This window comes from Cajanus cajan, chromosome 6, assembly GCF_000230855.2.
Source record: "Cajanus cajan strain Asha chromosome 6, NIPB_CcT2T_4, whole genome shotgun sequence".
NCBI lineage: Eukaryota > Viridiplantae > Streptophyta > Magnoliopsida > Fabales > Fabaceae > Cajanus > Cajanus cajan.
In genome coordinates this window covers 60450695-60473141 of record NC_138522.1, presented here as the reverse complement: position 1 = coordinate 60473141, position 22447 = coordinate 60450695, and the positions used below count along the sequence as shown (strand labels likewise).

General features: G+C 30.1%; 1 long non-coding RNA gene across 1 annotated transcript; it reads right to left on the bottom strand.

The window, feature by feature from the left end:
• Window positions 1-17854: 17854 nt before the first annotated feature.
• Window positions 17855-21843, bottom strand: LOC145949382 (uncharacterized). Its single transcript, XR_014427587.1, has 2 exons — window positions 18548-21843; window positions 17855-18458 (listed from the first exon to the last, which is right to left on the bottom strand). It is a non-coding gene; the product is annotated as an uncharacterized LOC145949382 (long non-coding RNA).
• Window positions 21844-22447: the final 604 nt, after the last annotated feature.

The window sequence follows — 22447 nt, the reverse complement described above, 5'->3', positions numbered from 1 at the left end:
TCTTTTACATTATTAACTAATTAAAATTCATGTATATAATTAACTTTTAAAATGTTTACTATAAAAAATAGCAATTTTATTATGCATAACATTTAATTATCAATGCAAAAATCTTTGCACTATTAATATATTTAAATTAATAATATTAATTATTACCGAATACACTTTCATCTCTTCTATGCGAAGGCATGATTCATGTGAAAGCAATTTTATATTTTAATTTTAATCAATAAATGTTTTGGAAAAAAATGTGAAATTATTTCATGTAAATTGACGCATTTTTTCTTCAAATAAATTATTACATGGTTCAAGTTAATCAATCTTTATACTACATTTTTTTTCCGAGTCACTAATATGTGTCTAACGTCTTTTCAAATTAATATATACAAACATATTAATAAATTAAGTTATCATATTTATACAATCTATTCTCTAATTCTATTTGAGATTCGGTCGGACAATATTAGATGTGACATTCTTCTACTATTTCCGACATCTATTTATTAATGTGTTTTATATATAATAGAGATTAACCGTAAGCCACGTAATCTTATATCATGTAATAATTTATCCTCTCTTTGCATTAAATAACACTTCTAAATTAAATCTTTTTTTTAAAAGAATGATATATATCTATCTGAAGTGCAAAGATTTTCAACTGGTGTCATTTTGTTTTCTAAGTTAGATCCATTTCCATTTTTTCTTTCCTTTTTCTTTTACCCAACTGTCGCGGACCATGAAAATTGAAGTCTCCCTTATAGGAAAAAATCCAAATCCCCATGAGAGATAAAACAAAAAAGTTTATAAGATTATCTTTCTAATTTATTTTAATTTATTTTATAGAATTGAGTTAAATTCCGATCTACCTTTTTAATTAGAGTCATATAGATTTAATATATATACCAAATTTAATAATATTCAAAGTGAGAAAGTTAATAAAAAAAAAGCGCAAAAGGTGGGAGGCAACTCTATCGATCCTAATACCTCCGATCTACTCAGCTTCTGATATTCCTAACCCTTTCGTCACAACCGTGACCAATTCTTCGTAGCAATCGCTCCCTTATCCATCTTTCTCATCATGACATGATTGAATCCACAATTAATTTGCACATTTTTTAAAACCGCTTCTCCAACTTGAATTTTATAACATATACAACCTACCCTAGTCTGATAAAATATTTATAAACTATAATAAATCAGTAATTCAGAAAGAAAATTACTAAAAAAAAGCCATAAAAAATCTATTGCCAAAATAAGGACATTGTTAAAGACTCCACGCCGATCAATAATATAAATCTCGCCACTGTTACTGAATTGTTATAGAGTCACAACTATAAAAGAAATGTGTTGGAGATCTAAATCAACCAATAATATAAATAAATAAAAAATGATGTATGCAAGAAAGAAGATATGGAAGGCAAAGGAAACTAATCAGGTTTACAACAATGAGGAGAAAAACGAAGGGTTCCCGCATGGACTCTGCCAGTGGAGGCAGTAGCAATCAAAGCATGATATATTATTAGTCGAACATATACTAACTAATTAATATATATCATACAAGTACACAGGGTGACGGCAAAACAGAACGTGCAAGTAATTCTTTCCAGAAGTAATCTTCATCGAACTCGAGAGAAGAAGTAATCATCGACATGTCATTGTAATGACATGAACCATTCCCATCTTCACTTGCACTTAGATCTCCACTTTGATGCATCAAAATAGAATTACCCTTATGCGGGGTTTGAACCACCTTGTTGGAGTCCTTGCCCGTGAGTTGTTGAACCACTGATCGGAACTCAGAAGCATCGCACGCTCTCACCAACAATGGACTCGATATGTACGTTATTTTCACTCTTTTCTTCGGCATCCTATGCATCATCTTTAAGGTAGCAGTGTTGGACTGCTTGTGAGGGTAGCAATGATGTTTGGGATCATAACTCAGTTTTCCCATTTGAGTGTGTATTTTCTAGACTTATAAGACAGCTATAAATTGATAAAAATTTTACAACTTGGACAGATAAGTCTAAAGATGAATCATGAAGCGTTATGGTGGCTTTTATAGGCTTCCAACTTGGTGCTCATGGTAATAATATACGCGAGAGGGTTCCTGGAAGGAGGGGTTATATATTGTTTGATATTTAATTTAAATGGTGAGGAAAATGACAAATTTGGAAAAAATGCTGAATGGTGTGGAAAAGTGGTAACGTGGCCACCAGCATGGCTATGATGTGTTACTTCCTGCTACATGTATGGATATGAGGGTTTTCGTTCTAAAATGACTGCGTCCTATTGACATTGTCGCTCTCATTTCTTTTTATACTCTTCATTTTTTACGTTGCAGTCCTTTTCCAACGTTCTAGTCCTAACTCTATTCCCCTCCTTCTCGATTCAAACAAGTTTAATTTGATCTTTTACTTCAACTTGTCTTTGTGATTTCATTGATTGTTATCCTTTTTTGATAAATCAGATCAGGGTTCGTGCTATTTTATTGTTAATTATCTGTGTTTTAAATTTTTTTTCTGAATTAAAAACCTTTTATGATAATATTTTTTCCCCTGTTAGTTGACATTTATTAAAAACTACCAAAATAAAATAGAGGTTTAAAAAACAAAAAAGGAGAGACTCATATTTACTTTTAATTTTTTAATAAATTTTAAAAATTAAATATGTTTTTAATTTCTAAACTTTTGTCAATTTTTAATTTTAGTCTTAAATAAATTTTATATAGTTTTAATTCTTAAAATTTTCTTCGATTAGAAAAAGAATCTTGACATCAAAAATCAAAATTTTAATAAAAGAAAAAAATTTAAAGACTAAAAGTTTAAATTGACAAATTTTAAATTAATAAAAATTTATTTAACAACTAAATGTAAAAATTGATAATAAAAAATTAATAAAATTTTAAGAAGTAAAAATACATTTAATTTAAATTTTAATATGCATAAATAATGTTTTTAAAAGAGAATGTCAAGTATGTTCATTTCTCATATATTAAAAAGTTCATATTAAGGTTAGTAGTTATTACGTAGTACATATAATCTCAACCCTTGTTGTTAGGTCAAACAAGCTTGTAGTTAGCGATTACATTTCTCATATATATCAATAAGATATCGCAAAGAACAGAAAAGTGTTTTCAATAATTGACAAGTATTGTTAATTATTTTTTATTATAATGATGATATACACAATATTTTAATTAACTTGTGACGTTTGCACGAAGGTCATGTGACAACCTGACCTCTTACTGCACGGATTAAATATTACACTAAAACCATCGAGAAGAATGAGGAAAATTAAGTCTCCAATAGCGAACTGACAGAGAATAAAAGATATGAGAGAAAATTTAGTTAAAATTTATAAAGTGTGATTGGTATTATTTTTTAATTAAAATTTAAATTTTATTTATATACATTACTAAAATAAAATTCAAATTTAGATTAATAAACAATATTAAGTACTGTACTTAGGTTATATATATATATATATATATATATATATATATATATAAATTCCTTACCTGATTTAGTTATTGTCTAAATTTTTTGAATATTTAATTTTTTTAAGTTTCTTGTTCATGTGACAATATTCAAACTCAGTCAAAACTTCGGATGGCATGATTAAGGAAAACAATCATGTTTGCTTGCTATCGTGCATTACGCACCATACATGTTTGTTTGTTTATTTTTTATTTTATTTTATAGTATTATGAAAAAGGGTCAAGTATTTTTGGTCGTCACTGAAAATGACTCCTTTTTTTTTGTTACAAAATGACTCGGTTTTTAGTCTTCATATCTTTAATAAAAACAAGGTATTATATTTTTTTATATGAAAGTATTATAAAAGTAATTAGTTTATATAAGTGTTAAGTATTTAAAAATAAATTAAAAATTAATATATAAAATAAAATATTTTCAAAGAACTAAAATATAATTAGTTTTATTTGAATTTGATTGAAATATACCCGTCGAAAATGTAATGACTTTTTATAGTTGATCAATTATGAATTTTATGTATTAATAAATTGGATTTATTTGAATTTTTTAATAAAGAATAACTACCTAATTAAGTTAACGCCTTGTACTTATGATTTATTAACAAGTTGGCTTGATCTCATAAGAAGGATTATCATTGCCCCATGATATATTTCTACGAAAAGAAAAACTTCATTTTCTTTTTAAAAAAATCAATTCAAATAAGATCCATATTTAAAAGTTTTTGCAATTCAATCATATTCGACAAAATTAATAAATATATTTTTTTACATGATTCATTTAGAATTCTAAAATTAATAATTAAATACTAATTTATATTTGCAGTGAGTGATTTCTATTAATTAAATATTATTTTAGTATTTGTGAGAATCGATATTGGGAATACCAGATTAACTCCTATAAGAAGAATTAAGAATTGTTATATATTTAAATATATTCAAAATATTGATTCTTAGAATATTGTTTTAAAAATTATATTTAAGATAATTTTTAATTAATTTATAATGTAAAATTTGTTATACTAATTCTATCCAAGTGAATTAATCTGTTTTTTTATTTTTCATTTTCTTTTAGTATTTGCATAACTTTAAAATATCCTTTAATTAAAATCAAAAAGAATAAAAAAAAGTCATTCCATTTTGGTTATAATATTTTTTTTCCTATTTGTACTAATTAATTAATTAAAGTCAAGAGTCAAGATTGATATTGAAGTTCACGGATTGAATACAAGAAAATTAAATTGCAAAATATTAAATCAATCACTTAATCAAACAAAGATCATGTCTTAATTACGAATAAAATAATAAAATATAGAATCCGATGACTGTCCTTCTCCTTCCACTCGAAGATAGACAAAGAGAGAAATATCGGTCAGCATCTCTCTTACTATAATCTAAAGTTATATTCTCGTATATGTTAAAATTATTTTTATAATAATTAATTTAATATTATATTTATATTTTTTTTAATTTTTTTGTTATTATAAAAAATATTACACTAACTGTGAAAATTAAACTTGCGTAACATATATAAGGTAATTTTATGACTTATAACTAAGTTTTATAAAAAAATGCATATTTTATGTATGTATTAACTAAAACTTGTTCTATAACACAAGGTTTATCTATTAATTTTAAGAAAAATTTATGTAGTATTAAAATAATGTTTGCTAAGAGGAAGTTGTGTCTAATAAATGTAAATTAATTTTTAATTATTAAATTTAAGATTTTATGTGAATTATGTTCGTGAAAAAAAGAATTGAAAATTTATTTTTAGTCTTTTTATACATCTAAATATTGTATGGAAAAAATTTTAGCTCGAGAGACTAAGTTTAGATATTTCAAAAAAAATAGAGAAATGAAAACTATTAATTTTTAAAACTTGGGAATAAAATATAACTTTTTTGGAAACTAAAACCCATGGGCTTTTATGTGTTTTTTTTTATAAAGAAATTACCAAATTATATATGTAATATTTAACGATTCATATGTTTTTTTTTCTTCCGAAACACTTATATAGCAGTGTTGTTAATTAAGTCAATAGTTAGACTAATATTAAAGAAAATATAATACAAATTTTACTCATGTTTAAAGCTTATCGTCATCTTAAATTTTAAACAAAACCCATAATAATAAAGAATTATATAGTTTATCTAATAACAAAATTTTGATCTTATAATAAAACTAACTTATTTACTAAAAATTTCAACACAATATATATATATATATATATATATATATATATATATATATATAATTAATATGAAATATTAAAATTTGAAAACATCTTTAATTTTCATCTAGTTCCTATGCATCTGAGTACAAAACTTGTATCACAAATACATACCTAACAATTGAACAACTTAACAACTTATTATTATACATTACAACTTAAACGTCATTTAACTCGCATCTTAATCATACAATAACATAAAATCATACTAACTTACATATTTACAACTTAACCATCTATCAGTATGCATGTCAACTTTCAACTTAATAACAATAATAAAAAGTATTTAACATGTACCTCATCATATAGAACATTAATGTACAATCATCTATATTGTCAACATATAATTTCATCATACATCTCCAACAACTTAGTATCATACTATTCTTATAACTCATGTGTCAACTAACTTACATCATTCAACTTATAACATTTCATAGCATATATGCAACACATCATCCATGAACCATATTTCATCTTAACCACGTAATTATCAACATACATCATCTACCATACAGTTTATATATCCTCATTCAATATAAAACAACTTAAAATATTATACAACATGTATCAACATACAATTTATCAAAATCAACTATCATATAATGACAACCTTCGCATAACACAACACAATTAGAGTTTCAATAAAATCAAACTCGTCTTTATTTCATATGAAAGTGAAAAAGGTTACTTACAAATTTTATTAATTTAAATTAATGTATAAAATAATTTTATGATTATTCGTTAATTTGAATTAATAAAATGAAGTATCAAATAATTTTTTTAAAAAAATTTATAAATTTGATCTATGCATTAAGAACTTTAAATTCAACAGTTTGATCGTTAAAATTTGATATAGATCGAACATGAGTTATTGAACGAAAATAAGTTAAAGTAAACTTACTTATAGAGTAGACAAATCTCTCATCCTCTCTCTCTCTTTCTTTTCCTCTCTCTATATATATTATAAATTCATTTTCTGATTTAGTCATTGTCTAAATTTTTTTGAATATTTAATTTTTTTAAGTTTCTTGGTTACGTGACAATATTCAAACTCAGTCAAAACTTTGGATGGCATGATTAAGGAAAACAATCATGTTTGCTTGTTATCGTGCATTACGCACCATACATGTTTTTTTTTTTAATAGTATTATGATAAAGGGTCAAGTATTTTTGGTCCTCGCTGAAAATGGCTCCTTTTTTTTTTTGTTACAAAATGACTCGGATTTTAGTCTTCATATCTTATTTTTAGTTTCTATATTTAATAAAAACAATGTATTATATTTTTTATGAAAGTCCTAAATAGTTTATATAAGTGTTAAAGATTAAAAATGAATTAAAATTTAAAATATAAAATAAAATATTTTCAACGAACTAAAATATAATTAGTTTTATTTGAATTTGATTGAAATATACGCATCGAAAATGTAATGACTTTTTTTTATAGCTGATCAATTATGAATTTTATATGTTAATAATTTGGTTTTATTTGAATTTTTTTAATGAAGATTAACTACCTAACAAAGTTAACCCCTTCCCTTGTGCTTATGATTTATTAACACAATGATTTGATCTCATAAGGAGGATCATCATGCCCCATAACATATTTCTACGAAAAGAAAAACTTCATATTTGTTTTTAGGGAAACTCCTAATTGTTCCAAAGAAGTTAGAAAGAGATTTAAAAAAAAATCAATTCAAATGTAAGATACATGTTTAAAATTTTTCACAATTCAATCATATTCGAGAAAGTAAATAAATATATTTTTTACATCACTCACATAAAGTTCTAAAATTGATAATTAAATACTAATATAAATTTATAGTGAATGATTTTTATTAGTCAAACATTATTTTAACATTTATGAGAATCAATCTTAGAAGTATCAAATTAACTCTCTATTAAAAAAAATTAAGATAATTAAAAATATTCAAAATATTGACTTTTAAAATATTGTTTTAAAAACTATGTTTAAGATAATTTTTAATTAATTAATAATGTAAAATTCCTTATACTAATTCTATCCAAGTTAATTAATTTTTTTTTATTTTTTGCTTTCTTTTAATATTTGTATAGCTTTGAAATATTATTTAATTAAAATCAAATAAAATAAAAAGAGGCATTCTGTGAGACCCCTTCCCTCTTTTCCTTCCTTCCTTCACTCTCACTCACTCAAACTCTCTCTTCTTCCCTCTCATTTCCTTTTTCTCTGAACTTTGGTGGCTTAGGTGCGGAGTTAGAGTCAGGAGGTGCTAGTTGAGGGTGAGCTGACTTCCTTCTTCCGTGTGTTTCTCTTCAAGTTGTTCTCCTCCTCAGATCAAGCTTCTTCTCCGTCGAACTCTTTCTTTTCTCCTCCGTTTCTTCTTCCCGGAGCCCAGAATTCTTGTACCGAGATAAGGGAAGCTAGGGTTTTTCGCTGTTTTTGGATGAAAATGAGTTCTAGAAGCTCATTAGCCGTTGGTTTTGGCTGATTTTGACTGAGTTTGGTGAAGAATGGATTTTTGAGGTTTTGGGGTTTTTGATGAAAAATTTGGGTTTTCTTGATTTAATGGTTGCATGTTGAAAATGAGGGGTTTTTCGTGATGCTTGTTGAAAATGTAGTACTTTGGTCCGATTGCATGTGAATTTTTCTGGTTATTTTGCATGGTTTGAAGAGATTTTTGAAAGTTTGAGGGTTGCTGCTGGGTAGCACGCCGGGCGTAGTTCTTCGCGCCGGGCACGTGACCATCAGAGACTCCATTTGGGCAAGCACGCGCGGGCACAATGGTGAATGCGCCGGGCGAGCTTGAGGATGTGAGTCTCTAGATGGCCCACGTTGGGCGTAGTGGGACATCGATGGGCGCGATATCAGTGGATGACCCATGTTTTGGGGTTCTGGTGTGGTGCCGAGCGTGACCTTGTCTCGCCGGGCGGGAAGACTCCTTGGGAGTCTCTGCCAGAGGTGGCGCCGAGCGCAATTTATATTGCGCCGAGCGTGAGACCCTAGGAAAGTCTCTACTTACCTAGTGCCGAGCGCGGGTTTGCACGCCGGACTTACGAGACCTTGTGAGGTCTCTACCTCCTACCACGCCGAGCGCAATAGAAATTGTGTCGGGTGCGATGACCTCTGGTGCTCTCTGGTTGGGCCACGCCAGGCGCGATCATGAGTGCGCCGGACACGGATGAGATGATGATTTATGTGCTGAAATTGCTGAGAAAATGTTGTTTTATGCTGAGTTGAGTTGTAATTGATGAATTTGCTGTGCTGATTAGATGATAATGCTGAAATGTGATGTTAAGCTGTAATATATGTATATTGCTATACTAAACTGTGTTGTAAGCCGTTATTGCTATATGATGAATTACTGTGCTGTGCTGAACTATGTGCTGTTATTAGCCGCTATGTCGGTGCTGTTATTAGCCGCTATGTCGGTGCTGTTATTAGCCGCTATGTAGGTGCTGTTATTAGCCGCTATGTCGGTGCTGCTATTAGCCACTATTGTGGTGCTGTTATTAGCCGCTATATCGGTGCTGTTATTAGCCGCTATGTCGGTGCTATTATAGCCGCTATGTCGGTGCTGTTATTGCTGAATGCTGTGACAATTAAAGCTGATGTTGTTAAGCTGGTTGGTGTGCTGATAGATGTAATTGTTATCAGTCATATTTCGCATATGTATGCTGATTCTTTTCACTAGCTTACCCTTTGTTGTTTCCATGTATTTGGACTGCTATGATCATACTGTTGTGTGGGAGCAGGGCAGGGTTAGGTTGGTGTACAACTGAGGAAGATCTGCAGCTGGCAGAATGAAGTTTTATTCTTTTGATGTGTTTAGCTACTTAGTTAGCACTGTGCTGGATGTATTTTGTTTTGTACACTCTAACTCTGGCCGGATTGGGACCTCGTATATACATATATTCTAAATCCTATATTTATATCTTGTTCTTTTCTGTCTTGTGTTTTCGGTGTGCTGTACTGTGTGTAGTGCTTAGCCGGATCGTTACACATTCCATTTTCGTTATAATATTTTTTCCATATTTGTACTAATTAAGTAATTAAAGTCAAGAGTCAAGATTGTTATTGAAGTTCACGGATTGGATACAAGAAAATTAAATTGCATAAATATCAAATCAACCACTTAATCAAACAAAGATCATGTCTTAATTACGAATAAAATAATAAAATATAGAATCCGATGACTGTCCTTCTCCTTCCACTTGAAGATGGACAAAGAGAAATATCGGTCGGCATCTCTCTTACTATAATCTAAGGTTATATTCTCGTATATGATAAAATTATTTTTATAATAATTAATTTAATATTATATATTTATTATATTTTAATTTTTTGTTAGTATGGAAAAATATTATACTAACTATGTTTGAAAATTAAACTTGCGTAACATATATAAGGTAATTTTATGACTTATAACGAAGTTTTATAAATAAATAAAAATCATATTTTATATATGTATTAACTAAGTTTTGTTGTATGACATAAGGTCTCTCTATTGCTTTTAAGAACAATTTCTTTAATTAAAATAATGTTTGTTTAGAAGAAGTTGCATTTTATAAATATAAATTATTTTTTAATTGTTAAACTAAAAATTTTACATGAATTACGTTCGTGAATAATATTTAAAATTTATTTTTAGTATTTGTATACTTTTAAATAAGGTTTAAACATGTTTTTAGTATCTATAAAATTAATGATTTTGATTTTGGTCTCTAAATTTTTATTTTTTATTTTTTATCCTTCTAAAATTTATAAACATTGTTTTTAGTTTTTGTGAAATAAATGAATTCTGATTTTAATTCTTATATATATTTTTTTGTTTTCATCTTTTTAAGATTTAAACTAACTATTTTTAGTCCTTAATGATAATTTTAAGATAAATAAATAACATTTATTTTAAAGACGTATGATTTTTAAAAAAAATATTAAATATTAATATAATGTCAATAATGGTTATAAGTAATACTTAAGATGGTTATTTAAATTTTTAATAGATAAAAAGTAGTTAAAAAAATAATTATATAAAAATAGGGATTAAAAATAATAATTTTAATTTTATAAGGATGAAAATATAAAAAATTTTACAAAGACTAAAATTAAATTTTTTAATTTTATAGGATTAAAAATATATTAATCCTTTAAATATTGTACGGAAACAAATTTAGCTTGAGAGACTAAAGTTTAGATATTTCAAAAAGTGGAGGAATGAAAACTATTGATTTTTAAAACTTGGGAATAAAATATAACCTTTTTGGAAACTAAAACCATGGACCTTTATTTATTTTTTTAAAAAGAAATTACCAAACTATATATGTAATATTTAACAATTCAGATGTGTGTGTGTGTGGTTTTTTTTTCGAAACACTTGTATGGGAGTGTTGTTAATTAAGTTAAACAGATAGACTAACATTGAAGAAAATACAATACAAATTTTAATCATGTTTAAAGCTTACCGTCATCTTAATTTTTAAATAAATCCCACAATAATAAATTACTATATAATTTATTGAATAATAAAATTTTGATCTTATAATAAATCCAAGTAATAACTACAAATATTTAGGTACCTCGTTGAAATAGCTAGCTAGGATACCTCGTAGCATAACAACTCCCCGTCCCCATGGAAACAATAAGTCTCTACGCTCTAGAAGCACCACATAATATATTGATATGAACAATAACTTGATCTTAATGATATATATTCAATTAGTTTTCTCGTTGTATACACTTGTACCCATCTTTATATTAGTTACTTGGTTCATATTGAATCATTCATATTCGTTGTTCCGTGGATGGAAAAAAGATGGTAGGATTTTTGGGCAGAAATTGATCATAGTTGGTTACATATATACCTAATAACATTATAGTTATAAGAAAAACAACATATTAATATATGTGATAAGTCTCACTGCTGCGACAAAAAATTGACGAAGCTTTCTAACGTGTCTGCTTCATAATAAGTTTGTGGTTCGGAAAACCTCGACGGCATTGTGTGGTGAATAGCAATATCAAATTGTGGATGTGTAGTGATGTCATGGCTATGGCTAGGAACCTCAACCTTTCCTTCTATACGATTTCTGCAGGTGACAGAAGAGTTTTTGCCCGTAAGATTTTGAACCATAGCACGAAATTCACAAACATCTTTTGCCATAACAAACATGGGGCTGGAAATATACTTGATTTTGATGGGTTTTTTATTTGGTCGAACGGGTATGGGTCTAGTAAGTGGGTGCTTATATGCCTCACTAGAATTGTCCTTCACCATTTTCACAATAAGATCGATATGAATAGAAAAGAGTTCAAATTAAGAGTGGGATAATTTACATGTAAGTATAGTGCCAATGACACCCATTTTATATAGCTGAAGGGTGTTAACGTTGGGAAGAAACTTCCACGAAGCTAGGAAACTACCCTAAAGCACATAATTGGGAAAACGCCAACTTTGCATTATATTTTTCTTTTTGCCTTGGACAAACTTTCCAATATGACTGCCCTTTAAAATTAATATTCAGCTTGATTTTTCTTTTAGCCCTTATTTTTAAATCACCTTTCAGACCTAATTAAACAAGCTAAGGGTAGTATTTATTTTGTTGGTGGGCAAAGAAACTAAGGGTAGTGGATCCTTGAATATTGTTATAATTAGTAAGATTGATTATGTTTCGATTTTTTTTATTTATTAGTTAAGATGGATATGGTACAGAGTAGAAAAATAAAAACAAAATATATATACCTTTCCCTTTCTTCTCTACTTCGGAAGATTTTGATTTACTAATTCGAAGTTTCTATACCTGTTATTTTTAATTATTTAAAATACCCATAACTAAGATTTATTTTTATAAGAAAAAAATTTATTAAAATATAATAATAGACATAGATAAAAAACACAACAAATTAATATATATATATATATATATATATATATATATAAATAAGGGGTCAATTTATTTTAATAATAAATCTATTTAAACTTATTTAATTCAATATATTATATTTTATATTAAATTTTAATGATATAACTGATAAGTTAAAGATTCTTATAGATTAATTATAAATTTTAAAAAATATTTAATATTTTATTTTATTAATTCAAATTATTGAATAATTAATATATATATATATATATATATATATTATTCTTTTGTAGATAGAAGTAAATAGATCTTATTTTTATTTTTTCTTTTGTAGTCTAAATAATTAAACATAATCATATTGGCTTTTATTTTTTTCCGGTTGATTTCATTCCGAATGTAGCCCCCTTATCTTATACTAATGGTGTGCAAAAAATCCAAATTAATCCGAATCGATCCATAATCGATCCGATCCATATTGAAAAATCCGATCCATTTTAAAAAAGAATCTGAACCGAACCACTTTATAAAACCGTTCAATTATCCGATCCACTTTTACAAAGTGGTTCGGTTCGGTTTAGTTTTTAAAAAAAACTGATCCATATATGAGTAAAAAGTGGATAACTGATGAAGATTTTCGCAAACCCACCACTTGGCAAGTGAACCAAGTTTCGAAGTAGTATTCAAATATCGTCCTTAGGGATTTGAGTGTTCAGTAATTCTTGCTCTAATGATTTAAATGAGAATGTTGTTATGATTTCAAATGAGTGAAGATAGGGTAGAACAACGCAATAAAATAAAAGTAGTAAAAACTATGGTTAAGAAACAAGGATTGGTTCAGAGCACTTGCTAACTCGTAGATCTTCTTAAAATAAATGCGATTCTAATTTCATTATCTCCACGTTCATTAAGTAATCCAACAAGATTCCTCAAGGTTGGATCCTAAAGTTATTAAGCTCACAACATGATTCCTCTATGTTTTGAGTTTAATACTTCGTATTAAGAATGATGACTTGAACAATATGACTAACCAAATCAAGTCTATTCCTAGAACAAGAAGTGATTAGGTGCAAGATTCAGTTCAGGTTTTCGAAAACGTTTTCCAACCGGATTCAAAAGCCAAAGATCATATAACGGGTGATCAAACCGATATAAGCATTAAGAGAAGAATCAAGCACAAATAATGAGATCAAAATGCATATATTTAAGAAGAAGAGGAGTTAGTAGTTACATCCAACCAATCCTTAACGGAGTTTAGCCACACATGGCCATTACAGGATCAAAGAGTGAAAAGAAGAAATTACAAAGCAAATGATGAAGAACTGGAGTGAATCTTCGTTCCCAAAGGATCCAGCTTCCAAATCTCTGTTTTCCCTTCGTTCCTCCTTCTTCCCAGCTTCTCCCCTGTTTTTCTCTGTATCTTCGTGATCTTGTCTGTTCCCCGTTTTTCTCCTCCTTTTTCCCTTTTATATCAGCTCTACAACAGGAAAAAAAAGTGACATTTTTAACTCCACCGCTGCAGCTGTAGAACCACAGCTATGGCTGTGGAGAATCCTTCAAGATGAAGCAACTTCTGGCGCTACAGCTGTAGCTCTGCAGCCATGGCTGTGGAGACTCCTTCATGATTAAGCAACTTCCTGAGCTGTAGCTGTGAAACCACAACTATGACTGTGAGTCTCTGTGGCTTCCCTTGATCTCCCAAGCCTCAACGCTCAAGCTTTGGACCCTGCAGCTGTAACTTCAAGTCTCTGGAACAAAAAATGAGCATTCCAGATTTCCACAGCTATAGCTGCAGAACCACAGCTATAGCTGCAAGTCTCTCGACCTCTATATCCTTCCCAGACGTCCACAGCTAGAGCTCCAGATCCACAACTATGGCTGTGGATCTCTGCCTAGCCAAAAATCCTGCAAAAAATGAGAAAATTCCTTAAGATTGCTACTACTCCTCTACTCTTATAGTATGACTTAATTCTATAAATTAAAGGGGTGAAATAACATATATATTATCTACAATTATACAAAAAGATTGCCAAAAGTTGAGTGCAAAACATACATAAAAGTCACTCAACAATAACTGCACCGCACCGAACCGATTCGATTTCAAAAAAATCGATCCATATTTTAAAAAAACCAAACCGATCCACTTTATAAAAAATGGATCGGTTAACCGATCCACTTTTATAAAACGGTTCGGATCGGTTTGGATTGGTTTTTTCAAAAAACCGATCCATGAACACCCTTATCCTATACTAGAGGGGTAGAGGCACTTCGTGCCTCTAACAATTATTCACTAATAAAATATTAGAAAATTGTGAATAATTATTTTAAAAAAAATTAAGATTTTTTTTACATCTAGGGTATAATGGTCCATTAGAAAATGGAGACCAAAATTGCGGTTACATCTCTTATATTCCCTATTCCTCTTTATAATAGTTGTAGATATGAATTCACATCTTTTGTGTACGTCATTTTAATTTTCTTTCAATTAAATATTTACAATTTATTTTAATGAATTATAAGTTTGCATGCATTTTAACGCTTATGCAGTATTTGATTTTGAAGAGAGAAATAAAAAAGAGAAAAGTAAGTGAATAGAAATAAGTAAAAAATATGGTAAAGATAAAGTTATTTAATTTAACAAAAATAGATAAAAAAAATAGAAAAGAAATAATATTGTAACATTGTTTAGTTTGAATGAAAGAAGAAAAAAAAATTATAATTAAAAAAATAAAATTTTTCCCTTTGATGTTATGTACCAATTTTCCTTATTTTTGTTCATTTTTTATTTGAATAAACGAAACCCCATTTGAATAAAATACCAACCATATTCGAATAAAACAAACCCAATTCAAATGAAACACCAAATATATATGCAAATAACAAAAAATCAAAATTGAATAAAACAACAAAATATTCAAATAAATGGAACCAATTTGAATAAAACGCCAAACAATGCAACAACATTCGAATAAAAGAAAATCATAGTTGATTAAAATGAATTAGGTATTTCATGCTATTCGAATAAAATGAACTACCTCATCCTATGCTATTTGAATGAAATGAACTACCTCATCCCATAAACCATTCGGAAGAAATAAATGTGATATCACATATCTTAGAAAAAAGGTAAAACCTGATTTCTCACGCTAATATTTTATTCAAATGAAATAAACACATTCTAATAAAATAACGCATCATCCATACAACATGACTTAACTATTCAAATAAAAAAATTAGTGTCTCTTCGCTATTTTTACTTCATTTTGTGCATATATTTACATACATAGATTCCATGTTTGTTATAATTATCTATCTGATTACTTTACTTACTACAATCCAATATCGATTAAGTAGAAACACAAACATCAAACAACTACCTATGATATTATGCAACAAATAAGTAAATCTCATGCAAGTAATCATTTATATAAGAAAATAAAATAACTATTCTTGAACATATATGCATACTTCATATAAAAGAAGTAATTAATGTGTACCAAAAAAAAATAGTCATCAATTAAACGTTTATACAAGACTTAGTTACCTTAGGGTAACAACATCCAAAAGAGAGTCACCTCTAACGTGACTCACTATCGAACAACACAACTCTACCCATTAATCTTGTCTTACTCTCATACAAAGTATAATCATAACAATCCCAAATCATAAGAAAAAAACACAAGGTAAACTTATGATACAAAAACAACGTCATACAACAGCATGCAACATAAATAACTTAAAAGGAACATCATTCATCACATCATATCATGTCTTGTCGTACAACTTAAGGTACCCAAGCAATAATTCGTACAACTTAGGTAATTTCATCATAGTTATCAAACAATAATTTGTCTTCATACAATATTATGTTCACATTGTTCATCATATAACAACTCATACACCTTTGCACCTTCATCTTAATAACATATACATACACATACACATAAACATATATAACCAACAATAGTTATGTAATAAGCAGCATAGACTACGATAAGTACTAATACACCACAAAGAACTACAATAATACAACCATTGATAGAACTTCAACCCACTAAACACATTCAAAAAAATAACAGATATATAATTCATGTGTTGTGACACATTAATTACGAAAATTTCCTGCAATTAAGGTGAACAATTTAAGTGACTTAACCCTATCAAATCACAATAATTGGTATAATATCAAAAATCAACGTCTCACACTAAAGCCAAAAATAACGACTAGCACGAGACTAGAAACAATGGTTAGCATAAGCTAGATCAATTTCTCTAGTTTAGCCACTTAAACTTAGAAGTATGATATATGTCAAGGTAGAACAATTTGGATATGGACCTGCCACGTCATTAGCTTGCAACACTAACCCCCAATAAGATTAGTCCACCAACTACCCTCTAATACTCGATTAAAGACTAAGTCCTTGGCTTTATACTTTTATCGGTTGGTCACTTGTAATCAGTATAACTTAACATTGTCCCTGTAATGTGATCATTTTATACATATATGTCTCAACCGTGTCCACATATGAATACCACATAAAACCTATAGGAGACAACTGGAAGCAACATACCCATTTAGAAGCTAACTTATTTACTTCAACACAACATATATCCACACAATGGGATATTAAGTTTGAAACATCTTTAACTTTCCTCTAGTTCCTATACATTCGAGCATAAACATGTATCACAAGCATATATCTAACAACTGAATAACTTAACAACTTATCATCGTGCATCGTTACAACTTAAACATCATTCAATTTAAGTCTTAACCATACACTAACACAAGATCATATATCAACTTTCATCTTTACAACTTAACCATCTATCAACATGCATGTCAGCATTCAACTTTACAATAATAACTAATAGTAGTTAGCATGTATCTCATCACATAGAACATCAATGTACAACTATCTATATTATCAACATGTAATTTCATCACACATCTCCAACAACTTAGCATCATACAATTCTTGTAACTTATGCGTCAACTAACTTACATCATTCAACTTATAACACTTAATAGCATATGCAACATATCCATAAACCATATTTCGTCTTAACTACATAATTATCAACATACATCGTTCATCATACAGTTCATATATCTTCATTCAACTATAAAATAACTTAAAATATCATACAACATGTATGAACATACAACTTATCAAAATCAACTGTCGTACAATGAAAACCTTCACATAACACAATATAATTGAAGTTCCACTAATTTAATCAAACTCATATTTATCTCGTATGAAAGTTAAAAAGCTTATCCACAACTCTTATAAATACTTCAATTTCTAACTTCATCTTCTACTATACTAAAAATCACAAAAAACATAATAATTTGTCTAAATGATGACAACTTGACCTTTGTTCACTAAAAAGGTCATAGCAAGAGTTATAAAGCTCTTTTTCAGATGATTGCAAAGTCATTGGAAAACTAATATCTAATGCTACAACTTTATGAAGACAACAAAGTCTAATTTGAAAAATACAAATTTGCTCAATTGTTTCAAAACTTATTAGCTAATTTCTTTCAAAGACACTCCTGATTCTCATCTCCAATTTTATTCAATCGTTTCAAAACCGTTCAGCCGTTTCCTTTTAGAGATACCCCTAATTCTCATCTCATCTCCAATCGTTTCATGATAGAAACCATATTTGTTTTTCACAACTTTGGGATTCCCAAGCTTCTATATTCCATCCCAAGCTCACCTACAAGCTCCAAACTCAAATTTAAACCATAAAAACTCATTTGGACATCATATATAACATGGAAACCAATTCTAATGCAAGATGCGTACCTTGAAAATGAGAGATCAACAATTTTAGGTTTTGGGTTCACCATCCCATAAACCCTCACATCACAACTTCAATAATCATCTAAAAAACAACAAATCAAACCACCAATAGACAAATCAACAACACATTCAACATGCGTAACAACAATAATAAAATCAAGTTTCCCTTACCACTTGTAGAATTGAATCACCAAGAGGAAAAGGAAGGTGAAAGGAAGAGGTTTTCCATGCGGCTTCGACCGAAGATCTTTAGCTCCACAAACTTGAATCCTCCAACTAATTAGTATGCTTAGCTTTAAGGAAGAAAAGGAAGAAAGATTTTCAAGAGGAGAGGTAGAAATGTTTTCTAACTTTTCTCTAAATACTTCTAAAAAGAAGTTCCATGCTTCCCCTAAAAAAAATACCACACCAACATCCTTCCTTTAAAAAACTTAACCACATAACTAACCTATCACTCTACTAAACTATACCCCACCTAAACGAACACATCATGTAACGACCCGACTGGTCACTACACACTACATCGTACACCTGAAACTGGACAGAAAGGAACAAGTGTATACATATAGTGTCTAGAATATACATATATACATGTCCAAGTCTGACTAGATTCAAAATGTACAAAAATACATCCAAAGCTACTACACCAAGTAGCTGAAACAACAAAACATCAACAAGGATCAGCTCCGCCTGCCAGCTGCAGACTCACCACTAGCCACCAACCTATCCCTGCTCTGCTCCCATACATAGTATGATCATCGCAGTCCAAACCACATGGAAACAACAAAGGGTAAGCTAGTGTAAAGAAATCGACATACATACATAAATATGTAAATAAAAGCATCTAAAACTATCAGTACACCTGTACAACTTATACTACACCACAGCAAATTCAGCAAAATATCAGCACCGCTCAGCTGCTATAACAGCACCACAATAGTGGCTAACAGCATCGACATAGCAGCTATAACAGCACCACAATAGTGGCTAAACACAGCATACAACTCAGCAATAAACAGCACAGCAAAACAGCTCACAGCACAGCACAACAAAATTAGCATATAGCACAGCTAAGTAGTATTCAACACAGCTTACTACTCACAACTCAGCTTATCATTCTAGAGCACAACCATATTATAAATCAGCATTTAAAATCATCAATAACAGCCCAGCTCAGCATAGCGATATACATCTATTACAACTTAACATTATTTTTTTTAGCATTTACACCTAGTCAGCACAGCATATTTATCAATTACATCTCAGCTCAGCAATTACAGCATAATTCAACAACTATCAACATATCATTCAGTTCGACTCAAACAATAAGGTTCAGCATTAGCATCACACAACACAACACAACTTTTCATCACACGACATTGGCAGCATTAATCAGCATAAAACCATATTATCAGCAAATTCAGCATATAACTTCACATCCTCATACGCGCCCGGCGCACTCATGGTCGCGCCCGGCGTGGCACAACTAGAGGGCTCTAGGGCCAGCGCGCCCGGTGCAAGCGTGCCTGCGCCCGGCGAAACTTAGCCAGAGAGTTCAAAGCTCTCTCGTGCCTGGCGCAATACCCAATTGCGCCCAGCGCAGGCCAGGCAGAGACTCCAAGGAGTCTCACACGCCCGGCGTGCCCTAACTCGCGCCCAACGCAGGCAAGGCAGAGACCTCCCTTGGTCTCGCGCCCAGCGCAAACCAAATTGCGCCCAGCGCCCTCGAGGCAGAGACTCCCAAGGAGTCTCACACCCAGGGCGATAAGGGCCGCGCTCAGCGTAGCACATCAATATCATCATTCAGCTTAATAACATTCATCATTAACAGCTTAAAACAGCACGATCAACAACTTCACAACGTACAACATGTTCAACACATAATACGACCCAACCATCTTGTTTACAACTCATCTATCTTGTCAAATTACTCACCCAAACAACACCAATACACCTAAACACCTAAAACAACTTTCAACTTAACCAAATCACTAAAAGTGAAATGGTAGCCTTCACATAAAACAGCGCATCAGGAGTTATACTACTTCTACCATACTCATCCTTATCTCATATGAAAGATAAGAAGATTTCCTACAACTCTCATGAAGACACCAAGTCCTAATTCCTTCATCTACCTTGTTAAAAATTCTAAAAACCGCAACAGCTATAAGTAATGCTAGCAGCTTGACCCCTCTTCACTAAAATAGCCATATCTGGAGTTCTAAAACTCCTTTTTGGGTGATTCCAGCGCCATTGGAAAGCTAACATCCAAGGCTACAACTTTCAGGAAGACTATAAAGTCAAATTCTGAAAATCAAACGCACGCCCGGCGCATTAAAAGCGAGCCCGGCGCAATTCTCAACCAGAGACCTACAAAGGTCTATTGCGCCCGGCGTGGTTCTCCCCATGCCCGGTGCGATTCACCCAGGGATTTCCCATTTCAAATCGCGCCCGGCGCAAATTCAAACAGGAACCCTTACCTACTTCGAAAATTTCATCAAACCTGCACAAATCAAGTCATCCAAACACATGTAATCGGTTCAAAACTCTACATTTTCATCCAACAGCTCAAAAATCCCAGCTTTTTACACATGCAACATCAAACAAAGAAAAATCCCCGAATTTTCATCAAAACCCCGAAACCCCGGAAAAAAATCCATTTTCATCAATCTCAGCCATCAATTCGCAACAATCAGCCATCATGTGAGTTTCTAGCTCACTCCCAACAATCAATCACAACCAAAACTAACTTCCCTTACCTCGATGCGAGAATCCGAGCTCCGGGAAGACTAAGAAGCTTGAACGAAGAGGAGAACGAAAGAGAAGATAAGGAGAAGGAATCCGTCTTCTGGCTAGCTCCACAAGGCTTGCGTTTGAGAAGTTCAACCTCTAGGTAACCACCTCTTCACCTAGAGAGCATGAAATTTGAGAGAATAAGGAAAAGAGAGAATGGAAACATAAAGAGTAGAAGTGAAAGTGAGGGAGAGAAAAGGGAACGAAAAAGAAAATAGGGGTCTCACACATCAAACATGAATGTTATATTTAAAAATTTCTCTTATATAACATATTTCGTATATAATAAATAATTAAAAAATTTTCTTCTCTCCACACTACTTCATCCCTATTTTGATGAAAACAAACGGTGTTAATTATATTGTGTGTATTTGTTTTTATATTTCTTCTAACCGAACATGAATCCATTCTCCTTATTTCTACATTTTTATCTTGAAAAGTGAAAAAATGTAGTTAAATGGTATTCAAACGATTAAAAAAAAAACACACCACTGCATTCTTGGCAAGTAAATTTTTTTTTTTTTTACACCAAAGGCAAGTAAATTTATTAATTATTGTTTCCTTAGATAGTGATCGATTGAAAGGCCATAAACTTTAAATTGCACGTGGTATGACCTGCATATCAGTCTATAAGTGGAAGGTACTAGTTTATGGTTCTATTCAACAAATTGAACACGATGGAAACTTCTATTTACTTCAAGACGTTGACTAATAATTGGGAGCGTCGGGTAATTTCCTCGAAACTAGTTTCCCTCGACATATTTAGAAATTTTTAGTACCATTTATTATTGTTGTTTTCATAGAGCTGTGTTCTCATCATGCATCAGTAATTAATCCTAAACTATTTAAGATTTTTAAAAATAAATTTCTATATTTTAAAAATTTATAATCAAGTAATTTTGAAATATCAAAATTATGTGTAATTGGCACTCTAACTACAGTTCTATTAGGGTTCGTTAAATACAGAAACCTAATTAAAAGAATTAAATAGTTTATTAACTACTGAATAATTAAACTAGCTATGTGCATGTTATTCCATGAATTATTTGAAAATTTCAATTAGGTTAATATTTTTTTTGAATCCAATTAGGTTAATATATGGATTAATAACAAAATTAATTTAAAATATTTAGAACCTAATAACAAATTTTCAAAGTTTAAAGATTTATTTTAAATTTCTCAAATAGATCAAGACGCATATATTTACTCAAATTTTTAATAATTTATAAATAATATTTTAATCTGTGCAATTCAAAGCTTTGACATCGTATTATTGTA